We start from the raw sequence: 10,600 nt of genomic DNA, 5'->3' as shown, positions 1-10,600 counted from the left end.
TCACCAGTGTGGGACCCTGCTGATAGGGAAGAGAGAAGAGGAAGTCACAGAACCAAGGGAAACTCCCTTTTCCTGTCTGGCTAGGATTTGTTTGTCTTCTACACAGGCTGTATGTTCCCTGTTGATATGGGGGTCTGTCAAGTGTCCAGCTTTGATTGGCATCTCCAGTACAGAGGAAGTAAGGAGCTCCTTAACTTTCAGGAGGTGTTTTCCTCTGGACTTGCAGACTAGAGTCCCAAACACATTTTCTTTCTGGCACCACTGGTGAGAGCAGAAAGCAATGGAGAAAATCCAGAATCATGATGTCAGAGCTAAAAGACCTCAGAGAAGGGAGGCGGTATAGTGGAGTGGTTCAGATCATTGATTGGGGCGGTCAGAATAACTGAGCCCAAATCCTGGCCATACCACTTACCAGCTGGATGACCTGGGGCAGGTTATAGAATCTCTCTAAACCCTCAGCTATAAAGTGGGGATAAGAATATTGCTGATTCATATGAAATCAGATGATTTGTATAAAGCTCTCAGGACAGTGTCAGGCACATAGTAAATACTCAGTATTTGAAAGCTGTTACCATTTTCTCTTGTTCTGCCATTTCATTTTCACAGTTGAGGACCCTAATGGCCAGAAAGAAAGCACAGCTCATTAGCTGTCCACCCGATCAGAGCTACTTCCCAGGCAGGGCTGTGCCAAAGGCACGTCCTTAGGGATCAAGACCCTGCATTAACTGTGCTGACAGCAAGAACCAGCAGCCTCATGCTAGCTGTGGGGTTGGAGCCTTGAGGGTATGTGCAAATCAAGGCATGACTTCCACCCAAATGAGTGCCCAAAAGAGAAAGTTCCTTCCTGCTGGAATTATTTATTTTGTGATTAACAAAGACTGTGGAAGCCCTTTCTGATATTTTGGCTTAGAGGCTCAGAGTTTAAACTTGTAACAGCCATGGACAAGTGTTTATTATGGGCCTGTTCTTACTTGCTGAATTGAATTCATTATTATGATGCCTAAGCAACTAGGGGTCAGGAGCTAAGTACCTAAGGCAGACAGCTAGGATTTTGCGATCAGAGGACAAAGTGTCCGGGAGTGGAGAGGCTTCAAAAACTGAGCCCTGTTTCCAGGCTCTGTAATGTCCAGACCTCAACTTGCTTTGGAGCCGACTTCACCTCTAAGTATTCAGGGAGGGGTCTGGCACTTCAACAGGCCCCACCAAGTCCTGGGCAGCAGCCCCAGTTTCTGGTGACCTTCGTGCAACTTTTGGGTTGTGCTTTGCTTTGTTTTCTTGTTTGTTTCTTCGTGGCAGGGTGGCCTTTCCCTGCTTCTGGGTGGGAACTGAGGGGAGGGAGGATGGTTTGCTCCCATCTCCACAGCTGTGTTTACACTTCCCTGTCAGGGACTGTCTGGGGCCCAGCCTTTCCTCAGTCCGCTGTGTCCCTTCTGAAAATTGCTATTTGATATCTCTGTGGGCATTACAAGGGAGGGGCACAACAGGCCAGGGGGTCACTGTCCGAAGGGGGCTGAGGTTGGAAGGCAAGAATACTAGTGCAGAGAGCTCTGTTTGAATTCTGAGAAGCATCATCTCCTTCCCTTTCTACCAGTGGCCTGAGGACCAGCAGGGGACGAAAGTACACTTAGAACTCTCAGAAGGACTAGAACATGTGACATGTCATTTCTAATCACGGGCTTGAACACAATCTTGCTTTGTGATGGGGATGTGAGTATACAGAGCAGAGCAGTCTTCCCTAAGGCTTCGCCGGGCCCAGTGGTCAAAGATGTAGCATGTTAAAGCCAAGAAGATTATGCTAAAATATAAGCAAATTAAAAAGGATTTAAGAAAATGGTCAAGTAAATAATTCTCTTCTTCTCCAGGGAGCAAGTTGAACTGGTATTAATCAGTATACTAGGGTTGCTGGACTCTGGGCCAAGCCCAGGAGAGTAGCTGCCAAGGCAAATCAGGCATCAGGTTTCAAAAATTAAACACATAATTTTATTTTTCTGCAATAGGGAACTTTCAGAAAAAGAACCAGCCCTATTAGGCTACTCAGCACACTTTGTCCAGTTTCTTTCAGCCCCAGAGGCCTCCAATTTAAAGCAAGATGAGCAACTGGAAGCCAGGAGTGACACAGTTATTCCCTTCTCCCATTAACTGCCTGGGGGTGGGGCTGGAAGGAGTGGGGCAGGGGTGATTATACTGTTTTTCAAAGGTCCAGTTGCTGACCACTTGCCAGAAGTTTTTCTACGAATTTACAGGACAAAGACCTGAAGGGTTGCAAAAGAAAAAGAATTATAGAGGAAGAGCTAGCTAAAGTTTGGCTGATAATGTCTCAGGAATTGTCAGCTAAGAAAGGGTCTGGTCTCAGGAAAAACTCTCCCATCACAATAAGTAGGAACCAACTGGCAAACAAATTTTCCTCCAAGAACCTCACGCTTATTGGTGATGTGGAAAGTTGTTTTTATTATTATTGTTGTTATTACTATTGAGACAGGTTCTCATTCTGTTGCCCAAGCTGGAGTGCAGTGGTGCAATCACGGCTCACTGCAGTATTGACTTCCCAGGTTCAGGCAAAGGGAACTTAGGTTAGGCTGTAGATCAGATTCTGATCTACAGCTTTGGCATAAATCCCTTCAACTTCCTTTCCACCTCAAAATATTTTTGTAACCATACTTTGTTGTGTCAAAATGTCTTTGTATCTACTCTCTTGTTATGTGGCATCCTCTCCTAAGGCAGTGTTGTCCACTTCTGTGGCTTCAGTTACCATCAATATGTTGATGGTTTCCAGATCTCTCACTAATCTCTCTCCTGACATTCAGATCTTCTGAACAGCTCTCCTTAGCTAAAGCCACAGTCTTTCTCCCAACAATTATTAATGTTGTGCAGTGCCTCTCAAACTTCACTACACATTGTAATCACCTGGATGCTTTAAAAACTCTTGAAGCTCAGGCCATACCCTAGATCAATTAATCAGATTTTTGGGTGTGGGAGGTGGGCATCAGTAGTTATTAAAGCTCCTTGGCCTGGCGCGGTGGCTCACGCCTGTAATCCCAGCACTTTGGGCAGGCGGATCACCTGAGGTCGGGAGTTCAAGACCAGCCTAACCAACATGGAGAAACCTCGTCTCTACTAAAAATACAAAATTAGCCAGGCATGGTGGCGCATGCCTGTAATCCCAGCTACTCGGGCAGGCTGAGGCAGGAGAATTACTTGAACCCGGGAGGCGGAGGTTGCGTGCAGTAAACTGAGATCGCGCCATTGCACTCCAGCCTGGGCAACAAGAGTGAAACTCCATCTCAAAAAATAAAAGCTCCTCAAGCTCCCCAAGTGTGAGCCAAGTTTCAGAACCACTTATCTAGAAGGCAGCGGGAATAGAAAAGAATGCCAGTGTAAATTGCAAGTATAAAGGAATATTTTCCTTGATTTGGTAGTTAAATGGATAGGGGCAAGGGAAAAACAGCAAAGTCGAAGTTTTTATATGAAGAAAAGAACACTAAATCTGGATGGAATCCAGCAACCTGAGTTTAAGACCTGACAGAATTATTCATCTGTGTAAGGCAAGTCTTTTAACTCCTTTATGCCAGAATAACCTGATGTATAACCTGAAGTTGCTCTACATAATTCTTAGAATTTTTATGAAGATTACTTGAAAAAATGAACATTACAAGCTTTTCTAATAAAACACTTTGAGACAAAATCAAAATCAAGATGGTATTATTTTGCATTTTAATTTTTAATTTTAAAAATTTATATTTTGAAATAATTTCAGATTTACTAGAGTTGCAAATATGGTAGAGTTCCTATATGTCCATCAAACTTCCTCAATTACAATGATTAAAACCAGGAATAAGATTGATAAAATACTATGAACTAAAATAGAGATTTTATTCTAATTTCATCAAATTATCTCACTGGTGTTCTTTTTCTGGACCAGGATTCAATCCAGGATCACACATTACATTTAGTTGTCATATCTCCTCAGTCTACCAATCTGAGATGGTTCCTCACCCCTTGTCTTTCATGATCTTGACACTTGGAGATACTGGCCAGTTATTCTGTAGATTGTCTCTCATTTTGGATTTGTCTGATGTTTCCTCATAATTCAATTCAGTTTATGCAGGCTGGGTATGGTGGCTTATGCCTGTAATCCCAGCACTTTGGGAGGCCGAGGTGGGTGGATCACCTGAGTCAGGAGTTCGAGACCAGTCTGGACAACATGATGAAATCCCATCTCTACTAAAAATACAAAATTTGCCGGGTGTAGTGGTGCATGCCTGTAAATCCAGCTACTTGGGAGGCTAAGGCGGGAGAATCGCTTGAATCCAGGAGGCAGAGGTTGCAGTGAGCCGAGATTGCACCATTGCACTCCAGCCTAGGCAACAAGAGCGAAATTCCATCTCAAAACAAACAAACAAACAAAATACAAAAAAAATCAGTTTACGCGTATTTGTCAAGAATGCCACAGAAGTGATTTTGTGCGCTTCTCATCGCATCATGTTGAGAGGGACTTGGTAATACCTCTCAGCGGGGGGCAATGGCTCATGCCTGTAATCCCAGCACTTTGGGAAATCAAGGTGGGAGAACGGCTTGAACCCTGGAGTTCAAGATCAGCCTGGGCAACACAGCAAGACCCTGTCTCCTTAAAAAGAAGAGGGAGGCCGGGAGTGGTGGCTCATGCTGGCAATCTCAGCACTTTGGGATGCCGAGGCAGGCAGATCTCCTGAGGTCAGGAGTTTGACAGCAGCCTGGCCAATACAGTGAAACCCCATCTCTACTAAAAATACAAAAATTAGCCAGGCGTGGTGGCACGAGCCTGTATTCCCGGCTACTCGGGAGGCTGAGGCGGGAGAATTGCTTGAGCCCGGGAGGCAGAGGTTGAAGTGAGCCTGAGGTGGGAGAATTGCTTGAGCCCCGGAGGCAGAGGTTGTAGTGAGCCGAGATCTCGCTACTGCACTCCAGCCTTCTGTCACGCCCCACCCCTACTCCCGCAAAAAAAAAAAAAAAAAAAAAAAAGGAGAAGAAAACAATACCTCTCATGACTACTGATGTTAACTTTGATCACTTTGTTAAGGTGGTGTCTGCCAGATTCTTATCTGTAAATTTGCTATTTTTTACCTTTGTAACTAGTAGGTGTCTTGTGGGGATTTATTTTGATACAAGGCTACAATTTTGATTCCAAGTGACTAGAAGAACTATGGACAGAAATAGGGAGATTAGACATAAATAAAGGGCTTAGAGCCCATAGACCGGTGTCTGGGGAACGGGTAGGGGTGAAGCATCGGTATGAAGGTGCTCTGGGTTGGCTTCAAATGCTGAAGTGAGATGTGGCTTGCAACCAGCGCGTGAGGATGGCGCATCCGCTGAATAGGGTCTTCAGGAAAATATTAGTGGCTCTGCGAAGGTTTCCCCAGAGCCCTTGCCCTCCCCTGCCAGCGCCGCTTTGGAAGCCGTCGGGGCGGCTGCACCCGTCAGGACTCCTCAGTGCGGGTTTTTGGCGGCAAATGACCGACGTGCGACCGCGCGATACGGGTGGGTCAATGCGCACGCGCCGAAAGGAGGCGCGGGGCGGGGCGCGGCGCAGGGGTGGGGCCGCAGCGCGCATGCGTCCTAGCGGCGGGTCCCTGCGGCTCGGGATGGAGGGTGAGTGAGTAAACAAGCCTGGGCCGAGCGGTGGGGCCGGGCCTCCTCCCCTCGCCGCCCTGGGCCTGAGGGAGGGAGAGGCGGAGGGATCAGGGAATTGGAAGGAATTCGAGGGACACACTGCCTCTCTGGCCGGGGGTAGCAGGCGCCCCTTCTCATTCCGAGGGCTAGGGGAATGGGGGCGACGGGGCGAGGGAGCCCCAGGCGAGGACAGCGTCTGGGACTACGAGGGCTGTGTGCCCGGGAGGAGGAGCGGCGGGGGCGGGCTCGGGGACGGGGAATCCCGTTGGACGGCGGGGTGGGACGATGGGCGGGAGCCCCAGCGCCCAAAGGGCGCGGGTGGGCGGTGGCACCTGCGGGGGCCTTTAGCGAGGTGGACTCTGGGGACCTGGAGCTGTGCTTGGGGGGGGGGCTAGAGACCGGGGCTGATCTTGCGATGGCTTTCGGGGCTGTTGAGGAGGGGGTAGCAGTAAAAACAGGGCCGGGACTAGGGTGAGGTGAGTGAGTCAGGCTCCCAAGGCACAAAGTGTAAAGGAATACTGACTCAGGGTCGTGCAAATGCAGTGAGCGCCTCCTCACGTGCGTCCTGGGTGCCTCAGTCCCCTCGCCTGGGCCTGGCCCTGAGCAAGAATCTCCTTCACTCCAGACTTTTGGTCTCACGCCAATGATCGCTCACCCCCACCATTCTCCCGAGGATCAAATGATATAAATAAAAGTGCCTCGAAGCAAAGACAAGGTGTTGTATTTGGGACATGCCTGTTAGGAAATGTGGGACAAACTTTTATTTCAATAAAAAGTGACTACTGAGGAATTGTTTCTTGAGCAGGGAAGGGAAGGGATGCCTGAAGGATGTTAGTGCCCTCAGGGAATGTGAAGGAATATGGAGGGTGAAATGTAGGGTTGTAAATGGTGTAGCCCAGGCCGATAGGAACCTGACGCTTGGCAGGGGAGGATGTCAAAGAGCTCAGGCAGACTAGCAATTAGGGGTGTGCAAGGATGGCATTGAAAACGTGGGTCTCCTCCGCGTTTGCTGCCATGCTGCCGTTGAATAGAAAAATTCCCACACTCAGTGTTTTTTAAGTTTAGGAAGCTGATATTGAAGGAGGTTTCTAGCCTGAGAGGTGCTAACCCTATTAGAGGTTTCTGTGAATGCTTGTCTATTTTAAGTCTCGGAATCCCCAGATATGCCATTGATAAAAGAGATTACTTACATAGGAGAGAGTGTGTGTTAGGAGATAAGTACTTTAGGCTGGGCTCGGTAGCTCACATCTGAAATCCCAGCGTTCGGGAGGCCCAGGCAGGAGAATAGCTTGAGCCCAGGAGTTTGGGATCAGCCCAGGCAACAATAGTGAGACCTCATCTCTACAAACAAACAAACAAACAAACAAACAAAAAAACTAGCCAGGTGTGGTGGGCTTCTCCTATAGTCCCAGCTCCCAGCTACTTGGGAGGCTGAAGCAGGAGTATTGCTTGATACTGGGAGGTCAAGGTTACAGTGAGCTCTGATCCTGCCACTGCACTCCAGTCTGGGTGACAGCGCGTGAGACCCTGTCTCAAGGGAAAAAAAAAAAAAAAAAAAAAAAAAAAAAAATGGGCACAGTGGCTCATGCCTGTAATCCCAGCACTTTGGGAGGCTGAGGTGGATGGATCATTTGAGCCCAGGAGTTTGAGACCAGCCTGGGCAACATGGTGAAACTCCATCTCTACTAAAAATACAAAAATTAACCAGGTGTGGTGGCACACGCCTGTAGTCCCAGCTACTCGGGAGGGCTGAGGCATTAGAATCGCTTGAACCTGGGAAGTGGCAGTGAGCCGAGATGGCGCCACTGCACACCAGCCTGGGTAACAGAGTGAGACTCTGTCTCAAAAAAACAAAAAAGAGGCCAGGCACAGTGGCTCAGGCCTGTAATCCCAGCGCTTTGGGAGGCCGAAGCAGGCGGATCACTTGAGGTTAGGAGTTCGAGAGCAGCCTGGGCAACATGACGAAACTCCTTCTCTACAAAAAAATATAAGAATTAGCTGAGTGTGCTGGTGGGTGCCTGTAATCCCAGCTATTCAGGGGGCTGAGGCACAAGAATTGCTTGAACCCGGGAGGTGGAGGTTGCAGTGAGCCAACATTGCACCACTGCACTCCAGCATGGGTGACAGGGAAAGATTCTGTCTCAAAAAAAAAAAAAAGAGAGAGAGAGAGAAGTATTTAAAAATGCACATACATAATAGGAGAAAGGACCATTTATAAAACTGTAATAATGCTATCATTGTCAAGGTTTATGCTTAGTGTTGTGTATCACAAACATAATGAGTCAACTCCAAAGGCAGGGATGTATGTTTTATTCAATGATGTACCCCAAACACCTAAAACAGTAATAGTAGACACTACTATTAAGTATAATAGTAGGTGCTCAACATATATTTGTGGAATAAATTGTGGGGAAATTTCTGGCACTGGGAGTCAGGTGATCTGGATGCTAGTGTTGTCAGTAACTGGCAGAGTACTTGTATGTCAATCGTGGAACTTGATGCTAAGGCCCAGCTTAAAATTCCTTAAAGTGTAAATGACTTCTTCATTAGTGCCCTCTGAAACAGCACTAGAGGCCGGGCTTGATGGCTCACACCTATAATCCCAGCACTTTGGGAGGATGAGGCTGGTGGATCACCTGAGGTCGGGAGTTCAAAACCAGCCTGGCCAATATATGGTGAAACCCCATCTCTAAAATACAAAAAATTAGTCAGGCGTGGTAGCGGACACCTATAATCCTAGCTCTTGGGAGACTGAGGTGGGAGAATCGCTTGAACTCGGGAGTGGGAGGTTGCAGTGAGATCACGCCACTGCACTCCAGCCTGGACACAAAAGAGTGAGACTCCGTCTCAGGGAAAAAAAAAAAAAAAAAAAAAGAGACAACACTAGAATGAGGCTGGAACTAAAAATGAAATTTTACTCCCAAGGAGACATTTGGGAGAAGGGAAAGATGAGAAAAATGTGGTCGGGCTTGTTACTTATATATTTGCCTTTGAATTATACCTTCAAACAACCGATTTCAGTCTAGACATGTGGCTCACACCTGTAATCCCCGTACTTTGGGAGGCTAAGGTGGGCAGATCACTTGAGTTCAGGAGTTTGAGACCAGCTTGGGCAACATGACAAAACTCTGTCTCTACAAAAACATTACAAAAATTAGCTGGGCCTAGTGGTGTGGGCCTGTAGTCTCAGCTACTCAGGAGGCTGAGTAGGGAGGATTGGTTGAACCCGGGAGGCAGAGGTTGCAGTGAGCCGAGATCAAGCCACTGCATTCCAGTCTGGGCAACAGAGCAAGACGCTGTCTCAAAATCAAAACAAAATAAGAAACCGATTGAGAATATTAATTTTGTCTATTTTTAATTCCTAGGATCTGAAACCTGGCTTCCTTACTCTATAGGCAACAGTTCCTTCCCTTTGATTTGCTCTTTATATGAAACATGTAACAATTCATGTCATTAAGTATATCTTTTTCTGGTCTTGGACTAAGTTTAAAAAGTTTCACTTTGGGTCCCCCACACTGTGGCTCACGCCTATAATCCCATCTCTTTGGGAGGAGGCCGAGGGATTGATCACTTGAAGCCAGGAGTTTGGGACCAGCCTGTCCAACACAGTGAAACCCCATTTCTACAATTAGCTGGGCCTGGTGGCACACACCTGTCATCCCAGCTACTTGGGAGGCTGAGGAACGAGAATCCCTTGAACCTGGGAGGCGGAGGTTGCAGTGAGCGGAGATGGCGTCACTGTACTCTAGCCTGGGCGACAGAGGGAGACCCTGTCTCAAAAAAAATGTTTCCACTTTGTTCACTAGTAGCATCCCAGAAAAGATTTGAGGTAGCAACACTAAAAACACACTAATTCCATTTCTACATAGAATAAAATAAAGAGAAAAGGGAGAACAATGTGTGGAGAAAAGTGAAGATAATTAGATAAGTTGGGATTGAGGGGAAGGGTTAAAAGTTAAAAAAAAGAAAAATTGTGCTTCTCCATTCTGGAAAGTCCCTCGCTTTTCGTTTGTTTGTTTTCTGTCCAAACTGTGTACATATTAGATTCTTTCCTACTCTTTAGTCTATCGGTCAGTCATCAGTTGGGACTTGAGTACACTACACCCTAAAGTCATGAGTTACTTAATGGGTAGTTGGAGTTCAGTATCTTTAGTGTGTTTTATTCTCTAACTCACCTACCCTACTAATTTGATTCAAAATCGATGAAAAAGTCTTATTTTTATTGGACGGTATGAGCAGTCACTAAATGCAGTACAGTATTAAACTTTGGGCTGACATAGTACAGAACCAGTCAAGATAGTGCTCTGACCTGTTAGGAGATATCTTTTACTCTTCCAAGTCAGCGTTCTGGCTGGGCACAGTGGCTCACATCTGTAATCTCAACACTTTGGGAGGCTGAGGCAGGGGGATTGCTTCAAGTCAGGAGTTCAAGGCCTGTCCGGGAAACACCGTAAGATCTTGTAGGCTGAGGCCAGGCACAGTGGCTCACGCTTGTAATCCCAGCACTTTGGGAGGCCGAGGCAGGTGGATCACAAGGTCAGGAGATCGAGACCACGGTGAAACCCTGTCTCTACTAAAAATACAAAAATTAGCAGGGGCAGAGGTTGCAGAGAGCCGTTATTGCACCAATGCACTCCAGCCTGGTGACAGAGTGAGACTCTGTCTCAAAAACAAACAAAGAGAAATAGGCCGGGCACGGTGGCTCACGCCTGTAATCCCAGCACTTTGGGAGGCGGAGATGGGTGGATCATGAGGTCAGGAGATCGAGACCATCCTGGCTAACACGGTGAAACCCCGTCTCTACTAAAAATACAAAAAAATTAGCTGGGCGTGGTGGCGGGCGCCTGTAGTCCCAGCTACTCTGGAGGCTGAGGTGGGAGAATGGAGTGAACCCAAGAGGCGGAGCTTGCAGTGAGCCAAGATCGTGCCACTGCAATCCAGCCTGGGCAGCAGA

General features: G+C 47.3%; 2 protein-coding genes across 4 annotated transcripts in view; one reads left to right on the top strand and one right to left on the bottom strand.

Moving 5' to 3' along the window:
• Positions 1-10,600, bottom strand: part of VPS25 (vacuolar protein sorting 25 homolog) — a 91,830-nt gene that overhangs the window by 28,911 nt on the left and 52,319 nt on the right. The gene's annotated exons all lie outside the window — the stretch shown is intronic.
• EZH1 (enhancer of zeste 1 polycomb repressive complex 2 subunit) overlaps positions 5,539-10,600 on the top strand; it is a 44,668-nt gene continuing 39,606 nt past the window's right edge. For 2 of the 3 annotated variants that reach the window (XM_050762632.1, XM_050762633.1), the window contains exon 1: positions 5,554-5,625. The gene's annotated coding sequence lies outside the window, so the exon portion shown is untranslated. Of the gene's footprint in view, positions 5,626-10,600 lie in introns of all 3 variants that reach the window. The other variant, XM_050762630.1, reaches the window with a different exon arrangement.

The sequence above is a fragment of the Macaca thibetana genome, chromosome 16 (assembly GCF_024542745.1).
Source record: "Macaca thibetana thibetana isolate TM-01 chromosome 16, ASM2454274v1, whole genome shotgun sequence".
Lineage (NCBI taxonomy): Eukaryota > Metazoa > Chordata > Mammalia > Primates > Cercopithecidae > Macaca > Macaca thibetana.
The sequence above is the reverse complement of the archived record's forward strand: the minus strand, read 5'-3'. Positions and strand labels throughout refer to the sequence as shown.